This window comes from Heloderma suspectum, chromosome 6 (assembly GCF_057233095.1).
Source record: "Heloderma suspectum isolate Gila_16-S chromosome 6, 16-S_ref, whole genome shotgun sequence".
Classification (NCBI taxonomy): Eukaryota; Metazoa; Chordata; class Lepidosauria; order Squamata; family Helodermatidae; genus Heloderma; species Heloderma suspectum.
In genome coordinates this window covers 88192406-88207540 of record NC_139463.1, presented here as the reverse complement: position 1 = coordinate 88207540, position 15135 = coordinate 88192406, and positions in this window count along the sequence as shown.

Below are 15135 nucleotides of genomic sequence, written 5' to 3'. Positions count from 1 at the left end.
TTAATCATCACGTAGCCTATCATGGGTAACTTAAAAAAAAAAAAAAAGCACGTACGGATAATGGCGGCCCCCATAGGGATTTACGTAGACGACAGTGACCAAATAAGGAACGCGAATGGCGGCTCCCTATGGGGGCCGCCATTAGCGTACGCACTTTTTTTTTTTTCCCCCAAGTCACCCGTGATAGGCTACGTGACGATTTACGTAGCCTATCATGGCTGACTTTGCAAATCTAGCCGTGATAGTCCACGTTAATGGTTACGTAGCCTATCATGGGGGAATTTTTTTTTTTTACTTTTCTTGGAATGGCGGCGGCAGCAGCCGGTCAAAAGACCGGCTGCCGCCCCCGCCCCTGTCGAAGCCCTGCCGAACCACCGCTGGGACCCACCGCCGGGAGCGACATTTGGGAAAGGTAATTCCCATCCCGGGGGGGGGGGTGCAGGGTGCGGGGGGGGCAGAGAATTTCTCCCCAAAACTACTTCAGGGGGCTGAATGCGTTGGCGCTCGTCCCCCCGAAGTTTCGGCGAGAAATTCTCTGACACCCCTACAGCACACCCAGTTAGAACAGTGGCTTCAATCATGTGGGACCTTTGGCTCTTCACCTGAAGGTGCGTTCCGTTGCACAACTTTGGGGGACTTAAATTGTGCAAGAGCCACATCAGTGTTCCCACCTTTAAATGTAGTTTGTGCGGAGGCAACCCAGGTGGATTCTGTGAATTTAGGAAATCTACAGGATAGGGAACAGTTCTGTCCACATTCACTACCGCATCTATAGAGTGATACATTCTTTTGTCAGCTTCAAACTTGTCCAGGATGAGCTCATTAACCATTGAAGTCATATCAGTTTTTGAAACTAAAATAGCACTTTCCCATCACAATGATATGGGTGTAGTTACCAATTGCTCCATTCCAGAGTATTACTGGACACTAAGTCTTCAATGGAGTTCAGGAAAATCCCCAAATTTTCAGTTGTCAGAATTTTTCCTGCTGTTTCTATGAAATTCCCAGTATTTGAAAGTTTTGATTGGCTGCCATTTTGTTTCAAAATGGCAGACATCATTTTTTGTATGGGGACAATTTGCTCACTGCTGTGAATGGTCATGCAAAGTTTGGTAGAAATTGATGAAATGGTACTGAAGCGATAAATCATTTTTAAAAATTGGACATGGCCACTGTCTTGCTTCTAGATGGAAGATGAAATTCTCACTATGCCTAAAACTATCCCAGATTGAGGTAGAACAAGTCTGAAAAGTTTTGTAACAATCTGTATATGGTTTTCAAGTCCATCAAAGACATACAAACATTTCTGTATATGTGTGTGTGTGTGTGTATGTGTGTGTATATATACACACACACACACACACACACATACATACACAGGGGGAGAGAGAGAGAGGGGGGGAGAGAGAGAGAGAGAGAGAGAGAGAGAGAAGGAGGATTACCTCACATGTTGCCATCATGCCTGGATTGTTATGCTGGTTGGAGGGCATTACGGATTGTGTAAAATACGTTTCATCTTTATTTCCTGGCTTGCCAGGCACCTTGCATTCTGTCGTCCACCCATCGGCGGAACTGAATTTTGTTTTGTTTCTGAATTCATGCAAATTTGTATTTGTGCAAATGCGCATATGCGGAAATGTTCGAATTCCTTCAAAATGTGCATTTTCAGAATTTAGCTTGTCAGGAAAATGCACATTTTGGGCTGTTGTTTTTTTAATTTTTAATTTTTCTAGGTCAAAACGTTTGCAAAATGTGGGGAAGTTAAAAAACCGGTTCACATGTCTGCAGAATCGTCCAACAGGGGAAAAGCCAGTCTTCAGCAGAATTCATGAGTAGGGATGGCGGAGAATTTCTCCCTGAAACTTCGGGGGGCCGAGCGCCAACGTGTTCGGCCCCCCGAACAAGTTTCGGGGAGAAATCCTCCGCACCCCCCCGCACCCCCCGGGACGGGACTTACCTTCCCTGAAAGTCCCTCCCGGCGGCGGGTCCGGCTGGCGGTTCATCGGTGTTCGAGCGGGGCGGGAGCCGCCATTGCAATAAAAGAAAAAAAAAAGTCCCCTGATAGGCTACGTGACGATTCACGTAGCCTATCACGGCTAGATTTGCAAAGTCAGCCGTGATAGGCTACGTCAATCGTCATGTAACCTATCACGGGTGACTTAAAAAAAAAAAAAAGTGTGTATGGATAATGGCGGCCCCCATAGGGAGCCGCCATTCCCGTTCCTTATTTGGTCACTGTAGTCTACGTAAATGTTTACGTAGACTACGGCGAAAATAAGGGCAATGCTATTCGCGTTGCCCTTATTTTCGCCGTAGTCTACGTAAACATTTACATAGACTACAGCAACTAAATAAGGAACGCGAATGGCGGCTCCCTATGGGGGCTGCCATTCGCGTACGCGTTTTTTTTTTTAAAGTCACCCGTGATAGGCTACGTGACGATTCACGTAGCCTATCACGGCTGACTTTGCAGATCTAGCCGTGATAGGCTACGTGAATCGTCACATAGCCTATCAGGGGGCGTTTTTGTTTTTTTTTAACTTTTGCGTTCGCGGCCGGGCGAGGCGGCAAGCCTCCTCCCCGGCCTGAATTTCGGCAGGGCAAGGCGGGAAGCCTCCACCCCCGGCCTGAACTTTGCGGGGGGAGCAGCGAAGCGCTCCCCCCCACCACGAACAAGCTGCGAGAAAAGGTAAGTGACTTTCGTCCACCCCTATCCATGAGTCGCATTCATGAAAATCCAAACTCATTTGGCCCATTGCAGATTTCTCTGACATCCCTAGCTGGTTGCTGCTGCTGCTGTCTCTCACACAATCACTCTCCTCATCTTAGGGCCAAACTAAGTGTTTATTTCAGTGTAAGTGTAAATTTCCATACCACCACTCCCCATTGGCAGTTATTGTGGGCTAGGCAACCAAATATTTTGGGCCATCCTGCATCATGGAAGCGAAGCCATTGTTATTAATGCTTCAAAACTAGGGATATACGAAAGTTCCGCCACGGATCTCGGGGAGGCCGAATGCCAGCGCATTCGGCCCTTCGGCCCCCCCAAATTGGTGGTGGAACGGCCCTCCACCCCACCCCCAGGACAAGACTTACCTTGGGCGCATCTTCCTGGTGGCGGCAGCTCCGGCGGCTGGTCTTCCGACCGGCTGCCACCGCCGCCATTTCCAGGTTAAGAAAAACAACAACAACGTCATAGGCTACATAAAGATTAATGTAGCCTATCACGGCTAGATTTTTTTTAAAAAAACGTGACAGGCTACGTAAATGTTTACGTAGCCTATCACGGCTGATTTTTTTTTTTAAAAAAGTGCGTACGCAAATGGCGGCCATGTCCGCCGCCATTTGCATACGCGCGTTGTTGTTTTTTTTTTTTAAATCAGCCGTGATAGGCTACGTAAACATTTACATAGCCAATCATGGCTGACTGCAGGGACGCAAACGGCGGCGGCTACGTCCGCTGCCATTTGCATCCCTGCTAGCCAGCGGCCGGATGTCCGGCTACTGGCGGAGCCGGCTGGCGGATCCGCAGAATCCCTGGCCAGCAGAATCAGAGCTGGCCAGCCAGGATTCCGGGGGGGAGGAACAAAGCGTATCCGCCCTGGCCAGGATTCTGGGGGGAGGGATGGAACGCCTCCCCCCCAGCATCAGCATAATCCACGGAAAGGTAAGTACCTTTCGTACATCCCTTAGATGAACTAGAGATCAAATCGCCAACTTTTTCTGGATCATGGAGAAAGCAAGAGAATTCCAGAAAAATGTCTATTTCTGCTTCATTGACTATGCTAAAGCCTTTGATTGTGTGTATCACAACAAATTGTGGCAAATTCTGAAAGAGATGGGGGTACCAGACTACCTTACCTGTCGACTGAGAAACCTGTACGTGGGCCAAGAAGCAACAGTAAGAATCAGACATGGAACAACCGATTGGTTCAAAATTTGGAAAGGAGTACGACAAGGCTGCATATTGTCGCCCTGCTTATTTAACTTATATGCAGAGTACATCATGAGAAATGCCGGGCTGGATGAATCACAGGTCGGAATTAAGATTGCCGGGAGAGTTATCAACAACCTCAGATACACAGATGATACATCCCTAATGGCAGAAAGTGAAAAGGATCTAAAGAGCCTCTTTTTGAGGGTGAAAGTGGAGAGTGCAAAAGCTGGTTCAAAACTCAACATTATAAAATCGAAGATCATGGCATCTGGCCCCATCATTTCCTGGCATATAGAAGGGGAAGAACTGGAAGCAGTGACAGATTTTATTTTCTTGACTCCAAGATCACCGCAGACGGTGACTGTAGCCATGAAATTAAAAGACGCTTGCTCCTTGGGAGGAAAGCTATGGCAAACCTAGACAGCATAGTAAGAAGCAGAGACATCATCTTGCCGACAAAGGTCCTTCTAATCAAAGCTATGGTTTTCCCAGTAGTAACGTATGTCTGTGATAGCTGGACTATAAGGAAGGCTGAGCACCGAAGAATCGATGCTTTCCAACTGTTGTCCTGGAGAAGACTCTTACGAGTCCCCTGTACTGCAAGGAGGTCAAATCAGTCAATCCTAAAGGAAATCAACCCTGACTGCTCATTGGAAGGCCAGATACTGAAGCTGAAATATTTTGGCCACCTAATGCGAAGAGAAAACTCTCTGGAAAAGACCCTGATGCTGGGAAAGACTGAAGGCAAAAGGAGAAGGGGACGGCAGAGGATGAGATGGCTAGATAGCATCACTGATGCAATGAATATGGACTTCAGCACGTTCCGGGAGAGAGCGCAGGACAGGAAGGCCTGGCATGCTGTGGTCCATGGGGTCACGAAGAGTCAGACATGACTGAATGACTGAACAACATCAACAGACTGTTTCACAGCAGCATGGCATGCATCATCTCTTACTAACAATCCACAGTGCCCCACGTGGCGAGTCTGAGGTCAAAAATAAGGGGTATGCAAAATGATGTGAGCAATTTTCTCTCTGTCAAACTAAACTGAGCAGGAAGCCGGCTGATATTACCCTTCCTCTGGCCAGAGATCACATACCCCCGCTGCTGCTGCTTCCGTTGTTTTACCGCTTTCGGTGCCACAACAATGCCATCACTTGGAAAGGAAATTTTCTCCCCTGTAATTATCAGCATGTCTCTGATTAACTGTCCTCCTCACTAAGCCACAAGGGATAGCTAGAGGCCTCAAGAACAAAGAACAGTAATATTGGAATATCTTCTAAAAGCCATCCCTAATGTTGAGAGATGATGCAAGGGGCCAGGGACTCTGCGCCTTGGAGAACTGATGATTGTAAAGGATGTCTGCTCTGCTGGACTCTCCTGGGATTTCTACCAGACCTAAGATGTTATAAGTAGCTTGAGAAATCTGCCCTCTCTTTTGCAAATGATCATTGCATTTCTGGATATTCCTTAAAAAGCAACTAATTAGAATTTGGTGCGTTAGTACAAGATGGACCAAAAACGACCCTGAATGGAGATCTACATGAAGGAGCAACAAAAACCCAAGCTTTAAAAATAGAGGGGGAAATGGTATTGATATCCTCTTCTATCTGTCCATCAGTTTTCGCCTGAGAGTGTCAGCTCAGCTCACATTCCAAGCAGGTTCAAAACAGGCTGCTCACAAGTCATTGAATTCCATTCAAGGAAATGTGTGTCTGGAAGAGAACCTCCTCCGTCCTAGAAACAATGGTGTTCTTGGTGTTGTTCCTTGGCCTGATGCCTCATATTGTGTGCAAGATGGATTCTGGTCATCCCAGCATGAGGACTCCTTCCACTAAATGCAGAAAAAGCAAACACTTCACAAATTTCGCATGAGTTTAGTCAACAGGGAGAGCTTGTCATCGGAGGGATTGCTTCTCAAATCTTTTCCCCATACTCTTCTATAAAATTCCGTGAAAAGCCATCTCCAGTGCTGACCAAGGAAGCTATGTAAGGAAATAGCATATAACTTACTGTACATTTAGGCTTTTCAGACATGTTCTTTGTCCTTTTGTATGAGACCTTTTTAAATCTCTTTTGCTCATTTTTTTCAACACCTCATCTTAATGTCACATGAATATTAACTTAATGATGTCCAATATGTTTATAAATCTCTTCTTTTATTTATCCATTTATACTCTATTTTCTTCCACCTCTCCCTCATTCCACGAACTGAACTGAAGTGCTCCCGTAATGTTCCATTTTTTTCTTGCCATCATTCTGGCTCCTGACCAGGATGCTGTCAGACTACTGTCCTGTGTTTTGTCATTAAACTCATCTGTGTTCATTTCATATAATACACTTTCTATAAGTTCTCCGCATCTATAATATAGTCTCTGAATGCATCTTCTTATGGAATCCCCCCTTCCAGCACCTTCATCTGTTTCTGATTTCTTCCTGGAAACTATTAGTTCATGCTTGCATTATTGGTTTTCATCAGTGGCTAAGTGTATAAGTTGTGGGTTTCTTGCCTCACCCAGAAACTCACTGGCTGTGCTTGGGCAAGCCAATTTTCCTTACGTCTCCCACTACTATTTTTATATGAATAATATTAACAACATAACAACAACAACAATGCTAAGTATAAGAGGAGGCTTACTGGATCAGATCCTAGGCTATCCAGTCCAGCATCCTGTTTCCCACAGTGGCCAACCAGAGGCCAATGGGAAGCCCATGAGCAGAATATGACAGCAGTAGCTCTTTCCTGCTTATATTTCCAGTAAGGATGTACAAAAGTCACTTACCTTTTCACGGATTCTGTTCATGGTGGGGGGGGAGGTGTTCCGTCTCTCCCGCTGGAATCCTCTACGGGGGGGGGAGGTTCCACGGAGCAGCCGGCCAGGCCCAGGCCAGGGCCGTCCACAGCCGGATTTCCAGCCATGGAGGGCTCTGGGTAACAAAACAAAACAAAAACATGTACACAAATGGCGGCTACATAATATTTACATAGACTAAGATGGTGAAAAATAAGGAATGCAAATGGTGGCGGCTGTAGCCACTGCCATTTGCGTACGCATTTTGTTTTTGTTTTTTTACCCAGACATGATCGGCTACGTAAGTCTTTACGTAGCCTATCACGTCTATGGGGGGAAAAAAAGAAAAAAACACAGACTGCAAATGGTGGCGGCGGCAGCCGGTCAGAAGACCAGCCACCGCCGCTACTGCAGCTGCCGCCGTCTGAAACATCCACCCTAGGTAAGTCTTGTCCCGGAGGGGATCCGCAGGGGGGCGGGTGGGTGGCAGGCCATTCCACGATGGATTTCGGGGGGCCGAATGCACTGGCATTTGGCCTCACTGAGATCCGTCGCGGAATTCTTTGCCATCCCTAATTTCCAGGAACTGGTATTCAGAGGCTTACTGCCTCTGATTCTGGAGGTAGTAGTAGTACTTTATTGTTGTTTCAACCAACATGATCATATCAACTAAGAGTACACCAGCATTCATACACATGCACACACCAGCTATATCCATTACACATAACATTTCTATAAGGTACATGGATATATAAGCTCCAGGAAAGAGTAACATTTCAAACAAACATCTCCATTAAAAGTTTAAAATTTAGAAAGCCACACTTTATACAAGTAAACCCCTAGATGTCCTATTATGGATCTAAGAAAATGCATTCAGAAATAAATAGAATTAAGAGTTGTACTAATAAGTACAAAAAGTATAAAATAAAACTACTACATCGAAACATCTAATTAAATCATTACATTTCACCATATTAGTCTCAACAAATGTCCTCCTCAGGTTTTGAGCGGCTAATGCAATCTTGCAAATCTATCTGTCACAAATCTATGAAAATTGGATAGCAAACATATAATTTTTGTGTGATCGTCATTATCAGGTATATGTCCCTTAGCAATTTCCATATCAATTTTGTTCTAGGTCCTCTGCTACATGAGCTCCACATATACAAATCTTTTGATCTACAGGTTTTTTGCAATAGCGACCTTCTAAGTATTGTGAGGGCACAGTCTGAAAATGCAATGCTAAGAATGCCTTTCTAAATGGAATAACTTGACAACTCCTGTAGATATTTCTCAAATCCATGAATTAATTTTACAAAACTCAACTGTGTCATACAGACATTTCCACCACCTCTGCCCCGGAATACCCCCTGACACACCCCTTTTCAGCCACTCCAGCTTCTCTTGAACAGGATCCCAGGTCAATTCCTAGAAAACAAGATATCCTATGGCCATCTAGCCTCTGTCTAGCTGCCATAGGATTGCTCCCTCCAAACAGTACATAAACAGATATAGGGAAACATGAAATTGTGCTGGTGTAATCCTCATCTCTGCCCTAATATTACCTGTAGGGATAGAGTGAGGCAAACTCAGTAGTGATTTGAAGGATTAATTTTGGGTAATTCCTAACTGGGTTACTTTTGTCAAACCCCAGATTGCTCCCCCATAAGTCAACTGTGGGAGCACTTTGCCCATATGTATTTTCAAAGCAAGGGTGATCATATAAACACCTGTGGTTCTTGTAAAACCCAAAATGGATTGAGAAGACCATGAAGCTTTCAAGCTTCCACCACCATATACAGTCAGGGCCAGAAACACTGGAACAAGGATAACTGTTTTGGCAGTTGGCCTCTGTACATCACCACATTGAAGTTGAAAGGAAACACACCCAGATGGGAGAGAAGTCAGGACTGTCAGCTGTAATTCAAGGGGCCTGACAAAAGTGGGGCACTAACCATTCAGGAAGGACAGCCAGTGGCATACACACACCTGCATCGTTGGTGGCTCATAAGTAATGGAACAAATGGCTGACAAGCAGCTGCATGGCCATGTGTGGCCTGTTTCCTGGGTACCCCATGACCAATCAAGCAGATCAAAGGCCTGGAGGTGGTTCGGAGTGTTACATTTGCCTTTGGTAGCTGTTCACTGGAACTCCCAACATGAGGTCCAAAGAGGTGTCCATGAGAGTGAAGGAGGCCATCACTAGGCTAAGGAAACAAAATAAACCCATCAGAGAGATCACAAAAACAGTGGGGGTGGCCAGTACAACAGTTTGGAACTGTGCACATGTCCCTTCCTGTTGAGGTTTAGACTCTTGGCAGCCTTCCCCCTCTGCAAGGGTGGGGGATCTATTAAAATGGTCTGCCCCCAGAGGTGAATGGATTCTGATGGATTCCAGAGGGCTCTGGGGGATTTTCCTGCTGGTATGGCTGGTGCTCCTGTTGAATGGAGAGATGACTCGGGCTGGTGCTCCTGTGGAATGCAGAGATGACTCGGGCACGATTGTACCCAAGCGCCCTCTCCCCCTGAGCAGAGCCTGGCCAACTCCTTGGTATACACCTGAGATTTACGTAGACTACGCCAAAAATAAGTGTTATAGAAATTTCAGTTGTAGTATGTCTGTTATCCCATGATTTTATAAGCTAGGCTATGTCTGTTTTACCTCAGTGTGAGACTGCCATGCTAAACAAAGACACAGCGCCTTATCAGAGACTCAAGAATGCCAAGAATGTGTTTACTAGAGTACAAGGCTACCTCTCTGCGCATGCCTAGATATGTCAAAGGTGCTGCCTGTCTTCTGTTTCCCTCTCAGCTAGACAAAGGGATTAGTACAGCGCAAGCGTAAGACAGCCCCAAAGGTCTGGCCTATATAAACTTTTGAATCACATCACTTGATTGTAACCTTTGATGGAGCGTTAGCCCCAAGGGTTGCCTTATTCTGCAGAATAAAATCGTGTTGGACCAGATCTCTGCCTCCTCTCATTCTTGGTAAACGAATTGGAAAGTCTACCAGGGAAAAGAACACAATTTTTGTAACAAATTTGGCGACCGCGAAGGACAGCCCTGTGTGACCTGGGAGCTAGGCAAACGCTGGGTCAGCCCAAGCGGAGGGCGCCCTGGACCTTGTTTGGTTCACCGTGAGGTTTGAGGCAGCTGTTGCCTGGCAACCCAGCTAGCAAAGGACTCCTGAAGAGACGAGGCGAGTGGCGGTCTTTGGAGGACAGGACGAAACGCTGTCCGACTCTGGGGTCGTTTGGAGGCTGAGCTACGAGGTAAGTTGGATCGCACTGTCTGGGCCATCTGGGGAGTGCAAATCTCCCATTCTTGTCTAACTGAGCCTTGCTTAAGCAGCAGTTGGGAAAGAAAAAATAAAAAAAATTGGCCAACAGGATAGGATCAAAACTTTCGTAGCAGAAAATAGCCAAGACCCACTGGGATGCATGCTTAAGAATTTTAAGTTGTTTAATGACAAAAGATGAGCTCATAAAGTTTTGTAATGGGGAATGGGTAACATTTAGTGTTGGCTGGCCAACTGGGGGAAGCTGAAAAAAATGTTGGGTCCAAGGTATATAATAAAGTGATTGTTGATAACCATGGGGATCAGCTGCCTTATATTGATGCTTGGCAAATGTGGATATTGAAAAATCCTGACTGAATAAGAAAACATAAAGGTCAATATTGTAAAGTCATGATGGTATGCTCCGAGATGAAGCCCAAAGCCCCTGTTCTCCCTGACTCAAGCCCCACGGAAAGAGCTTGGAGATTAAGAGATCCTGCCCAAGGCTCCCTGGGTTTCCCCTGCCCTAATCGGCCTGTTAGGTTGGGAGGAGAGGTTGCTGGGGGGAGGAGGGAGAGAAGCCCCCCCCACAGAGAACCCATCTGTTACATCCCCACGTCTCGCTCGGTCTAGCTCCTTCTAAGTTGAATCATCTTCCAGTGTATTCAAGTTTGTTAGAGGAAGCAAGAACAGCTACAACAACAACAAAAAAGTTGTAAACTCTGAAGAAAGAGATTTGTTCGAAGTCTTAAAGACTGTGGCAAAATTAAAGGAACAAAGACAGAGCAATGTCTGGGTCTGTGTAAGCTTATCTCTGCCAGTCTATTGAGAACAGAGCTAAGGGGGGGTTGCCCGGCCCCACCAGAAGATGTCTGTAAGGACCTAATAGAAACAGTAAGATTTGCAAAAGAATTGCCCAAGTTAAAGCATCACAGCTGGAAAGCTGAGCAGAGCTTGCTCTTATCTGTCCAAGAATCTAAAAGAGGTGTAAGGTTACACCTTCCACTCTTAAATTAAAGAAGAGACAGACAGCCTTTGCTAACATCCCATTTTTATTGCCCAAAGCTTTTTGTTTGGATCCATTATTGTTTGGATTTTTTATTATTGTAAAAAATAACAGTCTAAAATTCTAATCCATGTGCAGAGTGCCTCATTATTGAATTTTAGACTGTTAGAGATTTGCCATGAACAGTACTGTGAGGCTTGTCATAGCCATAAACTCCGGTTGTTGTAAATTGTGTGTTTGTTTGTGATCAGCTCAGTGCACAGTTTGATTTGTAACTTCAACACTCAAATAAAAAGCTGTATTTCCAAGGCTTTGAGAGATTCACAGACTACAAAGGAAGCAGCCTTCAAAAAGTTCAAAGAGAAACTACGAAAGTTAGTTTCCGTTTAGAAAAAAAGGGGGCCAATAAATTGTATTAAAAAGTGAGAGAGGAAAATTCCCCCTCCCCTTCTCCTGTGGCATCTCTAAGCCCAGCTGTGCTTCTAAAGCCTGAGAAAGTTCCTGCCCCACGTGTTCCAGCTCTTTCTCAAAATCTGAACTGTCTGGACACTCTAAATGCTCAGAGGCAAGCTTGTCACTCTGTCAAAATTCATAAAGTGTGGAGTTGCCGATGCAAAAATGGTGGCTTAAAACTTTTTGCATATATAAAAATGCCCTTCCCTTGATCTTAATGGGCCCTGGCTGTGTAGCCAGAAGAACAGTATGATTGCCAGATCTGCTCCACCATGCCCTGCAATGAAAAAAAAAATGTTTTTCAGTCATGCTGTTAGATTTCAATGGTGTAAAGCAGAAAAGGCAAGGAAAAAAAAAAGAGAAAGTTGCAGAAGACTGATGGGGCAGCAGCAATGTCTCTGCCCCAGTTGATGGAGATTGCTTATAAGGTGTTTGTGAATCGTGAGAAAGTAGAGAAGAAGGAAGCAGATAAGAAGGGCAGACAGAACGCAGCTTTGATTGCAATGGCAATCACAGGGCAAGTCCCTGATTGGGTAGATAAATTTTAAAGAAAGATTTTGGGAATCAGAGAAAGCTGCATTTGGGAAGAAATGAATGCGCTTACTATAAAGAGAAGGGACATTGGCGAAAAGACTGCCCAAAGCGAAAGGGGAAGAAGAGGGGGGCGATGGTGGCCATAAAAGGGAAAGAGGACCAGCCGTGGGTGTCCTTGCTTCAGTATTCAAATGACCTTCTTCTGGCCACCAAGACAGAGGACTCATGTGCTAAAGCTACTATCTCCCTCTTGCAAGAATTAAACTTGAAAAGTTATAAAGTGTCAAGAGAAAAGGCTCAGATTTGCCAGACCCATGTCACCTTCTTGGGCTACCTGATTCGAAAGGGAACCAGAGACCTGAGCACTGCTCGGTTGGACGTTATACAGAAGACACAGAGGCCTACAGACCCTCGAGAGTTGCGAGCCTTCCTTGGGCTCACCGGGTTTTTTTTACAATGTGGATACCTGATTATGGAGGGAAAGCGAAACCCCTGTATGAAGCTTTGACAAAAAAAATATCATCCACTGAAAATGGACAAATAAAATGGAAAAGGCTTTTCTTAAGCTGAAGCAAGCCTTGGTGTCGCCACCTGCTCTGGCCTTACCAGATCCCGACAAACCGTACCGGCTCTATGTACATGAAAATAAAGGAGTGGCATCAGGGGTTTTGACCCAAAAGACAGGTCCTTCCTGGAGACCTGTAGGATACTACTCGAAGACTCTGGATCCAACCGCAAAGAGATGGCCTGCTTGCTTAAGGGCCGTGGCAGCAACTGTGCTTTTATCGGTCACACTATGAGATCTCCCTGCTTTCAAGCCCAGGCCTCATCCTGCCACCTTGCTCCCTAAGCCAGATCTAAATTGTCATGACTGTTTAAAAATTTTAAGTCAGGTGACTCTGATCAGGCCTGACCTCACTGATTCCTTGTTACCAAAGCCAAACCTTAAGGTGTTTGTAGATACACAAGATGTGCAGTAGTTACTCTCGAAAAAGCGCATGGAAAGAGTGCCAATCCCAAAAAAAATAAGAGACAATGCTTTGGCAGATAAGGCTGCAAAAGAAGCCGCACAAATGAGAAGTGAGGAGGTGCATTATGAAAGAGGCCTAATCCCATATTTGAGTACAGATTTGGTTCCAATCTACTCTCCAGCTGAGCATGAGAGAGCTCTTGAATACAAGGCAAAGCAAACTAAAGATGGATGGTAGATAGTCCTAAGAGGTAAAGTGTTCATATCCAGGCCTCTTCTGAGCTTTATAGTGAGAGACTTGCACCAGGCTACACATCTAAGAAAAATTGCAATAGAAGATCTACTCGTGAGACACAGTGTAGCCCCTAAATTAAAATGGCCACAGGCCTTGCCAATCGCCTTAACTCGAATACAGTGCACTCCCAGGGGAAGTATTAAATTGACACCGTTTAAAATGTTATATGGGCGCCCACCTCAGATGTTACCTATGGCTGATAGTTTAAATATAAACTTAAAAGTAAGGGCTTTAAAGATCCATGAATATGTTACTGCCTTGCAGTCTGTTTTGTCTTGTCTTCACAGGTTCCTAGCACCATACGAATCCTTGCCTTTAGATGCTCCAGTGCATAATTTCAGTCCTGGTAATTAGGTGCTGATCCAGTCCTGGAAAGATGAACCACTTACTGAAAAATGAAAGGGTCCATTCCAGGTTCTACTCACCACTCACACGGCTATAAAAGTCGCTAGAAGAACGAAGTGGATCCATCACACCCACATAAAAGCATCACCTGCACCAGAGAGGGTCACACTGGAAGCTGACCCACCTGAAGGCCACCGTTAAAGTAGCAAACCACTAGAAAAATAGGGCAACTTATAAAACAAATGAGTAAAAACTGTGATGACACTGTAATAACAACTGTCAGATTCAGAACCAAACAAGGTAGGGGGTGAACTAGTTACAAGATTGCTTACCCTGGGTTTATACCCAAAAATTATTGCAGAAAAAGTATCCTAGGCCTCACTTGCCATTTAGAAGAGACCATCAGTGCCACAGCCATAATGGTAAGGGCCATGCAATCTGAAATTGAAGATCTCAGCCAGCTAGTGGCCCAGTATCAGTTTGTTTTAGATTATTTCTTAGCACGCCAAGGTGGCTTCTGCACCCTAGTGAAGCAAGGGTGTAGAGTAAAGTTCCATGATTTAAACAAAACCATAGAAGATGAAATTGCCAAACTACAAGATATGATTGGACAGAATTATTCAGGAGCAAGTGATCCTTGGTTATAGTTGACTTCCCGGCTCCCTGATTTTGCATGGTTAAAACAACTTGTAATCAATGCAGTCTTGTTTGTTATGATATTATTGATGCTGGTTTGTGCCTTTAAGTGTGTAGTCCACTGCTGGACCAAAGAGAGGTATGAGATTTAAGAAAAGCCTTTTGAGGGGGGACTGTTATAGAAATTTCAGTTGTAGTATGTCTGTTATCCCATGATTTTATAAGCTAGGCTATGTCTGTTTTACCTCAGTGTGAGACTGCCATGCTAAACAAAGACACAGCGCCTTATCAGAGACTCAAGAATGCCAAGAATGTGTTTACTAGAGTACAAGGCTACCTCTCTACGCATGCCTAGATATGTCAAAGGTGCTGCCTGTCTTCTGTTTCCCTCTCAGCTAGACAAAGGGATTAGTACAGCGCAAGCGTAAGACAGCCCCAAAGGTCTGGCCTATATAAACTTTTGAATCACATCACTTGATTGTAACCTTTGATGGAGCGTTAGCCCCAAGGGTTGCCTTATTCTGCAGAATAAAATCGTGTTGGACCAGATCTCTGCCTCCTCTCGTTCTTGGTAAACGAATTGGAAAGTCTACCAGGGAAAAGAACACAATTTTTGTAACATAAGGGCAACGCAAATAGCGTTCCCTTATTTTTGCCGTAGTCTACGTAAATCCTTACGTAGACTAGACATGCCAAAATAAGGAACGTAAATGGCGGCGCCCATGGGCCGCCGCCATTTGCGTACGCGCTTTTTTTTTTCTTTCCAAAGTCACCCGTGATAGGCTATGTGACGATTTACGTAGCCTATCACGGGTGTGTTGTTTTTTTTTACCGCACTTTTTTTTTTTGCAATGGCGGCGGCGGCAGCTGGCCGGGACAGCAGTCGCTGC